General features: G+C 39.0%; 1 long non-coding RNA gene across 3 annotated transcripts; it reads left to right on the top strand.

Annotated features, from left to right (window-relative positions):
* Positions 1-1,966: 1,966 nt before the first annotated feature.
* LOC113637442 lies at positions 1,967-13,654 on the top strand. Of its 3 annotated transcripts, XR_003439375.2 has the most exons (4): positions 1,967-2,327; positions 2,477-2,789; positions 3,758-3,954; positions 4,037-4,343. It is a non-coding gene; the product is annotated as an uncharacterized LOC113637442 (long non-coding RNA). The 3 variants fall into 3 exon arrangements; XR_007137872.1 differs by lacking the exons at positions 3,758-3,954; positions 4,037-4,343 and adding exons at positions 10,036-10,131; positions 11,720-13,654 and having other exon boundaries at positions 1,967-2,789; XR_007137871.1 differs by having other exon boundaries at positions 1,967-2,789.
* Positions 13,655-14,658: the final 1,004 nt, after the last annotated feature.

Consider the following 14,658-nt stretch of genomic DNA (forward strand, 5'->3'; position numbering starts at 1 on the left):
CACACAGATTTTCCTCTATGAAACGTCCCCGAGAGGGAAGCTCAGTAATGATGCTGACCACAGAGCCCAGCAGCGCTCCTGCCTCCTGCGAAGGAAACAAAGTGCCAGGCCTAATAACTAATGGCACGGCCACGGCTGCCTCGTTCTCCTGCCAGCAGCTTGACTCCCTCGTCTTGAGTGTTCACAGCTGGGAGGTGCATTATGGGAGCTTATTTTCTCCATCGGACTGCCTGGACTGTAATTCGAACGCTTTAAGCACTGATTGCATGCTGCCGAACTGCCCGAGCTCGATTGATGATGCCGAGCAATTTTCTTTCACATGCGTCGGTCCAGTTTCAATCTAATGCAGTGTGCAGGAGATGCACACGGTGTCAGGTAGGGCCGAGTAATAGGCCCCTCATTAGTTTCAGAACCTGTGGAGATGGCAGGATCGGGACTTCACCCACCTCCCTCTTACTCTCTCTCTCTTTCTCTCTCTCTCTCTCATACACACATCCTCGAAACAGTGCTGACCAGGCAGATGAAAGCTACAGAGAGAAGGTGAAGTGTCTTGGAAGCTCTTATACTTCACATGGACTAGTTATTACAAAGGAACGCTGTGCAAAGGTCTCCTAGATCAGCAGTGTCAGAACAATGATTAGCTCCAAAACCGAAGCACATCTTTGATAGCAAGAAATTTGATTCGATGTAAGCAGTCTTGCTGGAAATGCTTTTATATAAATAAATAAAAAAAAGCAGTCCCATGAGTACATAAATCTCAAACTTCTTTCCCAACTGCAAGCCAGTATTGGTTTGTTGACCTTATAATTTCCTCTTGAGGGACTCTCCATCACCACTTTAGAAGCAGTTATTAGGGTGATTCATCGTCTGCAGTGCCATGTGATACATTTTTATTTGTTTGTAAGACTTTTCCTGACATTAAATCTTAGAGAATACTTTTTTAAATGTCTACAAATTAAAAATTATAAAGATTAATATATTAAAAATATTGAGAATATTTTGAGAATGCATTGAATTGAAGTATTTGAACTAATTGAAGTATTTGGTTTTGTTTATATGTAAATATAAACAAATATATATATATATATATATATATATATATATATATATATATATATATATATATATATATATATCGATTGTATTCATGAATGAATGAATGAATGAACAAACTTTAAAAACCAAGGACTCAATTAAGCGAATAACTACATACATTAGTTTAAAATCCATCCTTCATTCGCACTTGGTTCTGTGCATGCTGAAATGACATATTAAACTGAAGAAATGCCACACTGTAGTCTATAAAACACAGACATAAAAGGAACAAACTGGGACCCAGGGAACATAGAACCCTAGGTCCGGTGTTTATTATGTGCCATATAAAACTAGAGAACACAGGAGCCTGGGAACATAGGACCCTTTTTCTTGTGTTCATAGTGTGTCTTGTAAATCTACAGAACATAGGACCCTGCGAACATAGCTTAATTTTTTTTATATATTTATTATGTGTCATGTAAATCTACGGAACATATGACCCTGCGAACATGCCACCCCTTTTCATATATATTCATTATGTGTCATGTAAATTTACGGAACATAGGACCCTGCGAACATACAGTAGCTTAATTTTTTATATATTCCTTAGGTGTCATGTAAATCTACGGAACATAGGACCCTGCAAACATACCACCCCTTTTCATATATTCATTATGTGTCGTGTAAATCTACGGAACATAGGACCCTGCAAACATACCACCCCTTTTCATATATTCATTATGTGTCGCGTAAAACTACGGAACATAGGACCCTGCAAACATAGATACACCCCGAAGTTTGTTAGCTAAACCGTTAAAAAAAGGGGGGGGGGGCAAATAAATGTTTTTAAATGGTAAAGAAGAGCTTTTCAGTGCATATAATTTAACAAATATCAGCACTAATTTGTAGTGCTGTGTAGAGAGCTATTTTATTTGTCTATGCTAAACTGCTTTCCATTTGCTGCTTTACTCGCTGTTAATTATTCTGCTAGCTAGTTAGAGACCAGCTACTTGGCTAGGTATCAAATTAGCTAGTGTGAAAATGTACATTGGCTTGTTTTTGTTTTGTTTTGTTTTGTTTTTTATTGTTGTTGTTGGTGGTGGTGGTGTTTTTGTATACATCTTTACAAGCCTCCAAATCTTTATCTGAATCTTTTATTTAGAGGCCAAAGCAGGAATACATGTTTCCAGGAGTCCAGAAAAGAAAAGAAACAACCTGAAGTGACCTGCACAGTTTCACTTGCTAGCGTCAACCCGGAGTAAGGAGAAGAAGGAAAATCCCCAGAAAATTCTGTGAATTCTTTTTTCAGACAGACATTTTAAGTTAAAAAAAAGAAAGAGAAAGAAACCTAAGTAGTTAACTATACATGATTCTTCATGTAATTTGAGGAAGGGATGAATTCAGTCATAAAATGAGACGTTTGCGTTCTTTTTCCCCTCAGACTTGACAAAGATTTGTATGCGACACAAGTAAAAAGCAACACAGTGACAAGTTTTCCTCCAGATAAACCAGGGTTTGATGTCTGAATGCATGGCTTGGTACAAGTTAACAAAAAAAAAAAAAAAAAAGATCACATCCATGCCTGCTATGCCACTGTGGAATTTTCTCACTCCATGGGCTTGTCATGGCCGTCAGGCTCGAACGATTACATCAGGACAACAGCTAGACTCAGCATGAAGTGTTTAGCCTAACGTGCATTGCTGTGCCATGTCTGCAAGGTAACGACGTCATGATGGGATGAATAACACACACAGGTAAAATAGAGGAAAAAATTTTATTTGCTTTGCCAAGAACTACTTGCAAATCTTTTTGTATAGACATTTCAAAGAATCATAACACCTAAGCACTACCATATCCAATTCACACCCTGCAGTTTGGTTACCACTGCAACTAGAAATATAGCATTTCTCCGTCCAGCCATCCGTGAAATTGTGTTTTGCATAAAGGAGCCGTCAAAGAAAAGCGCATACTCTTCCCCCAAAAACGTCCAGAGCAGTCGCTTTCACGTTGCTTCCTCTGCTTAACTAAAACTCCCTGTGGTTTAATTAATCTATTTAAAGCCACTGGCTTTGTGAAGAGGACACTTTTTAGTGTGTGTGTGTGTGTGTGTGTGTGTGTGTGTGTGTGTGTGTGTGTGTGTGTGTGGCAACCAATTAATTCAGCTCTAAGAAAGCAGGGGTGAGGAGACAGTGGTTTGCGGTAGTGCTATATTAGACATTAGAAGTGTCACAATGCTTTGTGGTGACCAGGGGTGGGGGGGTGTTTATGCCGTTTATAGGTGAAGGTTTGTGTGTGTTTGTGTGTGTATGGTCCAGTTGATGTTCTTAGAATAGTCAAAATATTTGCAATACTTTTTATTTTCATCATAACATTTTAAATACATTTTTCATGAGTTAACAAGAAGTGCACAACAATTTTTTAATTATGTTGTGTGATAATAATAATAAATATACAATAATCACACGTCCTGGATTCCACTGTGAATGTGTGAAACGCATAGTCTGAAGTGTGATGAGTAATTAAGTCTCGACTGGAAGAGGTTTAGTCTACCAGGCCGCTGTAAGTCTACACTTCCTGCTATTGACCGCCGCTGTGGCTGCCAAACGGTTAGATACATTACACCAGACAAAATGGTTATCAAAAGCAATAATAATAGAATAGCAGATGTAGAAAATGAATTAATTTGCACACTGACCACACACCGGTTCATCTGTGTCCTCAGATCAATCTCTGGGGGCCTTCAGATGGAATTATAAATCGATGGTGTTATACAAATCTTCCCTGTGATGCCTACATTCTCTCTGTAAAGATGTACGGCCGTGATCTTGAGGAATCATGAGGACGCAAATGAAGCGTTCACTCGACACCGATCATAGGAGCTCATCTTAGGAGTGATGGTCTATTCAGAGATAATGCCTTGTATGTCTTTTATCTCTTTGAGATCGACTTTTGGACTTAAACTTTTTCAGAATATCTGAATAACGTTAGTCTGTTTTCACAGGATTTGTCTGGCTTGTGATCATTACTCAAAAACAAGCAGTGACATGAACGCAAGGATGTTACAACTCGGACTGTGGCTGTGACCTTAAGGATAGTACGTTTTCTGAGAGTCTTTTTCCAATATAAAAAATTTGTCATGGACAGGTCCGAGAGGTTGTTACCAGTGGATCAGTAATATTACACAGAGCTGCCAACTTTGAAAATCCTAGCTACAGAGAGAGAAAAGATATTTTACCTCAGAAACCCTGCCCAATGTTCATAGACAAGAAGTCTGAAGACACTGAGAAAAGAAAAAGGCAAAAACCTAATGTGATCAATATAATAGGTAAATAAGTAATAAGAAGTTCTTCTATTTTTGTATGTATTTTGATTGACTGATACTTGTGAATTAACAAGTCAAAGTACACCTAAGAAGGAAATATCATCTTTCACATCCTTGCACTCTTCAGTGAACTGGCTTTTCTACAATGGGTCAAAAATCATTAATGCTACCAGAGATGTTGGCAGTTCTCTATTACAGGAGGTCACCACATTGAGCATGAGAATTGGATTTTACTCACTTAGCTGTTGTTTATTGAAAGTGACATGCATTTGAGACAGGATACAGTCTCGCAGTTGACCGGTTAAAAGTCATGTGCACGGCTCATTGGGAGCATGGCGATGCTTTGCACTTATACAGTCTGATCAGTAGTCCAATGTCTTATCCTTATAGAGGATCTTGTCTTTTGAATACTCTAAGCAAAATGCGACATTGAATCCCCCAAAAATCACCCTGTAGTTGTCAAACTCAACCCCAGACACCATACTGTCAAATTAACACCCCAGATTCTTTTAGTCATTTACTTATTGATTTCTCTTTCAGGTTTCTGGCTGAAGGTCAGCCTAGAGTTCTCTATCACCAGCCACAGATTCTAGCTCCTTCTGTGGGATCCCCAGACATTACCATTTCATCTGAGATATAATCTCTACAACAAGTACTGGGTCTATTTTGAGGTCCTAATAATAATCTTTCCAGTGGATCCCAGGGCTACTCCAGGGTCTCTGTCCTATAGAACATGCTAGATAATCTCTCCATTGGGTCCTGGGTCTACCCCAGAGTCTCCATCCATATCTGCCTTATATCAATTTGAAGAAGCAGTGACTCTACTCCAAAGAGAACCATCCCAGATTATAGAGTTTCTCCAAATCTTTCTTTAGCCTCATGGCTCAGTTAGCTCATAGCACAATTCTACCTTGCAGCTTTGGAAATATCTGTACTTAAATCACTATTATAAGTTAACTCAACTCTTGCTCAAAGTCTGGGAAAGTGATTCATCGGAGGTTTCCACAATGTTATGTTGGGAGATTGTTCATCTCTGGTTAGGGCTGATCTGTTTTTTTTTTTCTTCTTCTTCTTCTTCTTTCTGTTTAGTTTATAATGAAGTTCATTTGCAACCCCCATTTCATCTCAGAAGACCCAAGTGACATATGTGTTTGGTCTGCTTGCCCTCTTGCTGATATTTAACAGTGGTTTTCCCCGGAGTCTGCAATAGCTGGAATTGAATTAAGAAGAGAAAAGAAGAAAAGAGACAGCGATTGGCCATCAGGTGAAAATCGTGATGGGATTTTGGAGTCTTCGCATCAGTGCTGTTTATGTGCGTCACCCAGATGAGATTAGAACTCTGAGATGATGATCGCTTGCTCCGGATCCGGCTTCAACCTTGAAGGGTAGTGACTGTTTATTTAATCAGGGCCTTTTTTCTGTTGACTTTTTCACAGAGCAAGCTATTGATTAGTGATGTCACTGCCGTAGGCTTAAAAACCGACAGATAAATGGCAGCAAAAGACACAGGAAGCTCACCTTCCTTTCTAACACACAAACACACACACACATGAAGTGTGAAAGGGAAGGAAAGAGTCAGATGGTTAGTGGTGGAGGTAGGGTGTGTGTGAGATGGAGAGAGAGAGAGAGCTTTGATGAATCCTGTGAATGTCACTTTCATTCTCATTACAAGTCTTTCCCAAAGGAACTGCGCGAAGGCACCGATTAATAAACAATCGATGCCTGCCAATTAAAAAACTGCTAAGAATAATTGAGGCCTCGCGCAACGGTGTGATTGTGCATGATTAAGCCATTAAACCTCTGCTCATAACATCTTAATCGGGTGAAATATGGCCATCATTAGACGTCGTAAATGAAAAGCACTGCATCCTGAATGTTAGGAGTAAATTAAACAGGACGGGATCACAATTCATTTGATACTACATTACTTTATGTTAGCGATAACGATGCCCCGGTGAGTTAGCATTGTCTCTCAGGAATGACTCGACTGTTAAACAAAAGAACGAAGACAGATAGTATGGTCGACAATGGTTTGGGAGACACCGGGGACATCTTAGAAGCGCTGAGATCAGAGGATGCAGGACGACTGGTACAAACAACGGTGTGGTGTAAGACGTGCACATGCATTGGAACACCCTGAGACTGCACTAGTCATGAATCTAAAATTCAGCAGGACGTTGTTCTTAGCAAGCATTTAACTGTCGTGAGTTCTGATGGAAAAATGAAAAGATGCTACTGCCCCCTATTGGATGTTGCCATGCTAAACACAGAAAAGAGAAAGCATATTTTCATTTTCTTCATTAGCATCATGACCTCAGAGTTTACATGACTATGGCTGCGTTCCAGTATTGTTCTCAGTCGACCTTATTGACTTCCCCTAGCTGTTTCCCCTTTGGGGGATTCCCAGTTGCCATCATAAACCCTGTTCCAATCCTTTATTAGCTCAAGTGAAGCTCATTAGATGTGCCCTTAGAGGCTTGAGGTCCTGAGTAAACATCAGTGTGACTTCAGGAGCAGAACTTCACCCAGACAGCACTGCAACATGAAGAAGTATCTCCTTCCAAGCAGCAAAATGTGTCATAAATGAATGCAGTTTATAAATGTAATTTCTTTATTAGAGAGCAAGACGGAGATATTAGATAGCTATGTTGCATCATGTCAGATTTGGCTACAAAGAAGAACACGAAGCTACGGTCCATATTTTTTATACCGGATATTATTTTGGGTTTTAAAGGCAAGATGGCTGTTCAGATGTTATTGAAAAGCCCTGATGTGGACACTTCTACTCAAGTGACATGAACATCAGATGAGATCATGTGCATAATCCGACAGAGGAGCTTAAAAATTTGAGGTGTAGATGCATAGCCGGACTCTAGTAAACTCCAAAACTAACTCCTTTACTATATTTCATAAGATGCTGGATTGACGTTGACGTCTAATTTGCCTTTGTGTCACGTATGCTAATTTACTCTGGTGTATGGACAGGCTATAGTTTTTAAAAAAAACACTCATAACTGCTATTTGTTCATTTGTTTTGCAAGGATTTAGGCTTGAGTCTAAGAAGGATATATAATAATTAATCATACACACACGTTCATGAATCATACACACTCAGTTTATATACAGACAATTCTCTGTACCTTGCACCTGAGTTGGAATAATGATGCGTTGTCCCCATCTAGTGGATAAAAGAAAAAATGCAGCTCTTTTTTTTCCCTCATATAGTTCGCACATCTCACTTATGTATTATTCAACAGATACTTTCTCAAATATACGAGACAGGATTAAACATGGCCGCTCACACACCTGTGTTTGGATTAAAAGGGATTTGTTTGAAATACTACTGACCTGGTGTCAGACCTTCGCATTGAATGAAGTGAGTTCAGAGTGTCAGTGGGGAATCACCTTCACAGCAGAGAGTGAGAGAGAGAGAGAGAGAGAGAGAGAGAGAGAGAGAGAGAGAGAGATGGGAAACCAAAGATTTAGAAGAGGAGAAGAAAATGTTGCAAGAAAGGAAGAGAAGACATTGAGAAGAAAATAAACGATGGACAGAAGAGACATTTGAGAAGAAGAAGAAAAAAAAGCTGGTTGGAAAAGAAGAGAGAGACCGTGAAAAGAGAAAAAAAATAAGTGAAGGGATGATGATAGTCGAAAAGGAAAGCGAAGAGAATTAGGCGATAGAACTTTTTGAGAGGAGAAGAAAAAGATAAGGAGAAACAGACATGAGAACAGAAGTGGTGATAAAGATGGAGAGAGAAAGGAGAAGAGAGAAGTTTTAATTCACCAGCACTTCAGTTAGGAAAAACAAACAGAATAATTCTTGCATGGCACTGCTGGATTGTTTGCATTGTTTCCTGCGTGCCCAAGGTCACAGTAGAGCCACGCGCCTCTCGGTCCCCATATGCCACCCTGACGCGACTGGCGTGACAGCTTTACTGCAGGGTCATTATTGCTTCAGCTCCTTCCCTCTGAGATGATGTTCTACATTCTTGGCTTGTGTTGACGTTTATTCATTTGGCAAACAAAGCGACGGTAACCGATCAGACAGGGGTTAAGAGTCTCAACAGGGTCCAGCGGTGGCTGTGTGACAAGTGGGATTTAAACCCACAACCTCCAGAAGTGCAGAACACTTAACTGCTGATCAGAATCCTTACAGGTTAACAAAACACTAACAGCTACTTGGAAGAAAGTATTTAAAGGAAAATCATCATCAGTTTTAAATGTAGCCTAATTGTTGGCAAATAGCACCATTGTGCCAAAGCTAAAAATATTAATATGCATCAATATGCGTCACTTCTTTTTCATCTTTAATTCTTTTTTTTTAACCATGTTTCATTTGTTCTTCTGTCTTTCTTTTCTTCTCACGTCATACGGTATAAAAATGACAAACACGTTATAATTCTGTGGCTATCAGAAACCCTCAGCTGTTTAACCATTCTGATTTATAGCGACGCTACATGTCTAAAACCTGACCTTTGACCTTTACTTAGATGCTCTGTAGGATGTAGTTCACCTTTTAAACTTTTTATATCATTACACCTGATTTTATTATGTTTTCCAGAAGTTTTTCTCATTTCTTCCTGGCCTTTGCTTGGAGGTTCAGACAAGAGTGGAGGTTGACGAGACGTCTCCTCTCTCGGACGTCGCTTTGTTAATATTCGTGCTGTCGCGCTGAAGCCTTGGCCCTGCTTTACAGAAAGGTTTTTTCCCCTCTTTTTTTTCCCTAAGAAGACTGAAGGCGTTCCTGCTGGGTGTGCTTGTAGCTTTATTCTCTGCCCTTTTGTCTTTGATGCTGAATAGATCCTCGGCCCCTGCTGAGGAGAAGCATCCCAATTACATGCCGCTGCGAGCTCCGCATTTATAGGCTGTTACGCTAACACACATGGCGCTTTGAGTTTAGCTTACAATAAAGAAGAAAAGCGTAATAAATCGACTTCACCGTTTAATCTCTATCGCTGTCCTTAACTTGGTTTTAAGGAACGACAAAATGGCTACTTGAGCTCATTATTTCATGTTTTATGTGTTTATTGAATCTCCAGAGGCAGATTCGGTTCCTTTCAATACGACTCACATGATGGATAGCCAAATAGCAGTAAATTAAATATTTTTTTCCCATTGCAGTCAACTGCTGGCTTCTCTGCTGCTATTCTGTGGCTGGAGTTCATTCAAATGTATAATCGAGTGCAAAGGTTTGTACGCAGCATGGGTTGTGCTTAACAAAGAAACACATACCTCAATAAATAACTGATTTTATTTATTTATTTATTTTTAAGAAATTTGCTTGTATCAAATAGGGTATTGGACGAATGTCTTTGTCGTCATCCTGTCTTTAAATTGACTAACTAGCTTTTTGTGTACACAGCACTACTGTCTCTGTAACTTCATTTAAACAAACAAAAAAACCTTTTAATCCTGGCTGATTTTCTGCTATTCATCATGTTTTTGTTGAGTGAAGATGGTTTAGCAAAATAGCGAATGGTGAAGAAACTTTACAGGAGCTTCAGATGTTCAATGACTTAAGAGATTAGTTCATGTTCCAGGTCCCAGGCGTGAGACCCGTGAGACAGATCAGTGTGCCTGCACGATTGTTCATGATGCCTCTCGGCTGTGAGTGTACTAAATAATAATAATGTATGAACATGAACGTGTAAAGGGGTATACTGTCATTTTTTTTCCAGATCACCTTGTTCATGAGCATGTTACTACAAGATATATACTAGAAAGTATACTAATCGGATGGAGGAAACTACAATCCCTTAAAGACACTTCTATGAGTGAGTGAAAAAACATTCTTATTTCGCATTCTGCATTCTTATTTTTAATATAATAAAAGTACTATACTTTTTGTGCTTTAATATTCTTATAATGTTTATCTAAGCATTCCTGGAAACCTGAGGTTATTAAAATGTTTAGAAGGTAACTTGGCTAACAGTAAACTCCATTCAATAAAAATAAATAATGGTAATGATTCTGTTATTCTGTGCTGAACATAGCTGTTGAGCTTTTGTCTAGAAAAGGGAAGTACAAGCATTTATGCATAATATTGACAGTATATAACAAAACGTAAAGTAAAATAATCCATTAAAACCGGTTTTAAGCATGGAATAAAATGTTCAACTTTTAACTAAAACACCTCTCGTTTATTCACATGTAGAATATCTGCATTTCTTAAATAAATAACTAAAAAAAGATAATATAATATAATGTTCAAATCTGTACTCGTAACACTGCCTCCTACTGGTAGGAACAGGTAATGACAGGCACGCGCCGTTCTAATAAAAAAACAAACACATGAAATGACATTAAAAACAGAAATGTCCGTTTTTTGTTTTTTTGTTTTTTTATAAACGCAGACATTTGAAAACATGCAAAAATATGTCTTCTGCAAAAGACATTTTGCAGCTCCCTGGCAACATACAAATGCATGTAAGCGCGAGCCCACAGTGGACCAGGATAAGGGACCACGTGCGTTTGTTTGTTTAATGATGGGGCAGAGCAAATTAGTCAGAGCAATAGTTTGATTAATTACCAGCTTCGGATTGCACTGACTGTAATGATCCTCTTAACTGGAACGGTGTCTTACTTCACTTCCTCAAAATGAACCACTGCTAATTTACTTAATTTGCGGCTTTAAAAACAATAAATGCATGTTAAACGTCGCGCGCGTGCATTTGCTCGGGGTAAAACTGAATAATTGCACGGCTCAGACATGAAGCTCAGGTGCGTGCGTGCGTGCGTGCGTGCGTGTGTGTGTGCGTGTGTGTGTGTGTGTGTGTGTGTTTTACTATATAGGCGCTTATTGTGTGAAACATCCCAAACTCGAGCCCGGTGTTTAGATGAGGCTCATTCAGCCTCGCTTCATTGAGTCCTGCTATAAAAGAGCCCTTCGTCTCTGCTTATACACACAGAGGGCAGGGGCAGGACGGCTAAATTACTGTAAACACTCTATAAGCATATAAATGGTCCTGTCTGCTAGATCTGCAGCGCGCATGCGCACTACTTCTCTCTCCCACAGAACCATCATCATGCTGACTGAACTATATGTTTATTCTTTGTTGTCGAAAGCATTGAGATGTATTATTATTATTATATTTCTTATTATATTTATCTATAGTTATTTGAAAAAGTAGCACAACACAACATTTTATATACTTGTAGCACTATAGAATTACAGAATGTACATATTTACAGTTCAGATATTGGTATTAATATTAGACATCTGTGTAGGCACGTGTTCGTTCATTTCATACAGATTTAAATACTGATTATTGCTTTATTGCTCGTGAGGGATTCCTCGTCTTCTTCTGCGAAAGATGCAACGCATTAACAGTCGACGTGTGGTTTTTATCGTACGCAATGCAGCTGTGGTGCAAACATTGGAACAAACATCATACGTGAAGAACATGCACCTGAGTTCAGGATGGAATCAGAAACCCCTGGAGCAAGTCTACAGAGCCCTGTAAGAAGGTTTGTAGCACTCTATAGCTCTATAACATCCAGATGTAAGGTGAGATTTAGCTTCAAACATTTTGCCGAATTTGTTTATGCGATTTTAAGCCATTCTTGAGTAAGCATTATCAATAATTGTTACAGAATTTATACGTTTTTTTTTTTTTTAGAAAATTTTTGTCTTGTCTGTGAGGCACGTTCTATCTGAGTGGTCTTGGAACCTGAGTGATGACACACACTCATAAAACTTATCATGACTTATCAAGGTTTAAGGTGACATCATTTGTCACAGCAAGCAGAACAATGTCAGATTAGGATGCTAATGAACGTCGTCTGAGGTGATGATTCGGTAATGTTCAGGGTCACGGCTATAAAATACGGCCGCTTTTACCTAGTCGGTGGAAGGACGAAGAAGTGGAAAGATCTGTGCTTCAACTTTCTCTAGAAGGTTATGAGAGATTCTAAAATTAAAACTAAAGCTTGTTTGTTTGTTTTTTATCCAAGAATAGTTACTACGCTCAAACTCCTTTTGCATGTATGTAACTATAATCTATATCTACAACAGAGGTTCAGGTGCTGGTAAAAGTGCAGGGTTTGAAACCCAGCTCAAGTCTGCTGGCCCGTGCATGGCCGTCTGCCTCAGTGGGTTTCAAACACCGGCACGGCGGGTGGCTGTTTTCAGATTGACCTTTGATACGCTCCTGCCATCTTCCACTCCCCCGGGTCTCAGGGCCACAGCAGATGGGGAGTAGGACTCTCTCTCCTCATTGCCTATTCGCAGGGCTACAGGCTGTTGCGTGCGCCAGTAGGGTGGCGAGGATTAAACATGCGTGGAGGAAAATGAATGGAGGCAGAGCGTGCCCATTTATTCAGCTCCGTGTAAGGCTCATTAACCCGATGACGGGCTAGCAGGTCATGCTGATTTCCTTATTTAACTTTAATATTTACCACATACGCACACTCACTCTCGCTTTCTCTCTATTACACACGTGCTCTCTCTCTCTCTCTCACACACACACACACACACACACACACACACACACACACACATACACACTAAGAGATGAATAGTCATAAACCTAGGAACTTAGTATCAATTAAACAAAGACTTATTAAATTATAAATTAGATTTTTGTGTATTATCTACATTCAAATAATTAACTGAAGAAAGTACATTTAAATTTGACATTTAGTTCAATCCATGAAGGAAAGGCCGCAAATTTTACAAATAAGAATTTGTTACGTTATTATGCTGTCAGACACAGAGCTGTAACCGAAATCATTATTTCACCCCATGCCGCCATCAACTTTTCACTCTCCAGAAAAAAAGTTTAACCGTAACCCATGACAGCATATGGGAGATGTGCAGCGAGCCTCAGACTGGGCGACGGGTGCCAGGGGACGCCAGGCAACCAGCCTTTCGGCCCTTTTCATCCCTCCCTCAGATGAGCAGCATCTCCAGGCCCCTGGGGATCGGCTGACTTACGATGATCTTCCCCACACCCCACCATCGTCCATGGCAAAACACAAGGGCGTGAGTGTTACAGTGCTGATGCAACTCGGCCCTCGTGTGTCTGCTGTGCCAAAAAGGCATAAACGCTTAGAGGCAGGAAATGCAGAGCCACACATTAACGACCCTGAAGAACTGCCTCGAACTTATCCCTTAACTTATTCTTTGGGTTGTCCTTTTTTGAATAGCACTTCAGTTTGTAAATGTTTACCGATTTTTGATCCTTTTCAGCTCTTTAAAAGGATCTGCATGTAAGTTATATTACTGATAATATTTTAATTGCAAATATATAGTAAATCAAGTATGTACTTTTATATAAATATTTATTTGTAGATGGTATGGATTAAATAATAAAACCATACTTGTTCTTAAATAAATAGATTAAAACAAGCTTAAAATTTTTGAAAGTCTTCATGAAATGCATTTTAAAAAATTAAGTGAATAAACAAATAAATATCTAATCAGCGACATGTATATGGCTATTATAATAGGATAATTAAAAATATCAAAAAATACAATTTTATATATAGCTTTATATAATTGTTAATTGACTACAAAAAATGTTTATTATATATTTAAAAAGGTTTTGTTTATTTAAAAAAAATAAATCATTTAAAATACTTTTCTAATTATATACTTTAGATTGTGCGTAATATAAATGTATTAATTTTTGTGTGTTTTAAATAGAAATAGATGTTTATTTAGTCGCAGCAAGTGTTTTTTGGTCTGTACCGTTTAGGGAGAAATCTATCCAACACAAGACAATATAGGAATGAAATCCTTCTACAGCAACATGCCACAGCAGTTGATAATCATGGCTCAATGCTTGTTATTATTTGAGCCCATCTCGTTGACCTGAGTGATTCATTGCTTGGGTTGGAGTTACAGGGTCTGACAGGTGTGCCTTAAAAGCCGCCTTCCACCTGCTCGGTTTATAGCCTTAAACACTCCACTGCTCCCTTTTACAGTTTATTTGAGAACTGACACAATCATACATCACACTGCTGTAGGAAGTCAGCTGCTTCCCCAATGGTGCTGGCTGTTGATGCCAGTGTAGAAGGATGTTTGCTCAACAGTCCCAAGTTCAGAACTGGGATAAATATTTTGCACACGTTGATTACAATATGCAATTTATGACAGAGATCTTTGTGCAGTTTGCACTGGTTTAAAGTAGGTTGCAAGAAAGTTTTGCCTTATCTAAGTCAGAACGTGTGGTGTGGTTGGAATTAATTAGTAATGGATATACAGAAATAAAATAAACAGCACGATCCTTTTTTTTTAGTGGAATATTTTTGACTCCAAAGACAACGATCACGATGCGTTTTGGTATTAAAATTTAAAA

The sequence above is a fragment of the Tachysurus fulvidraco genome, chromosome 15 (assembly GCF_022655615.1).
Source record: "Tachysurus fulvidraco isolate hzauxx_2018 chromosome 15, HZAU_PFXX_2.0, whole genome shotgun sequence".
NCBI lineage: Eukaryota > Metazoa > Chordata > Actinopteri > Siluriformes > Bagridae > Tachysurus > Tachysurus fulvidraco.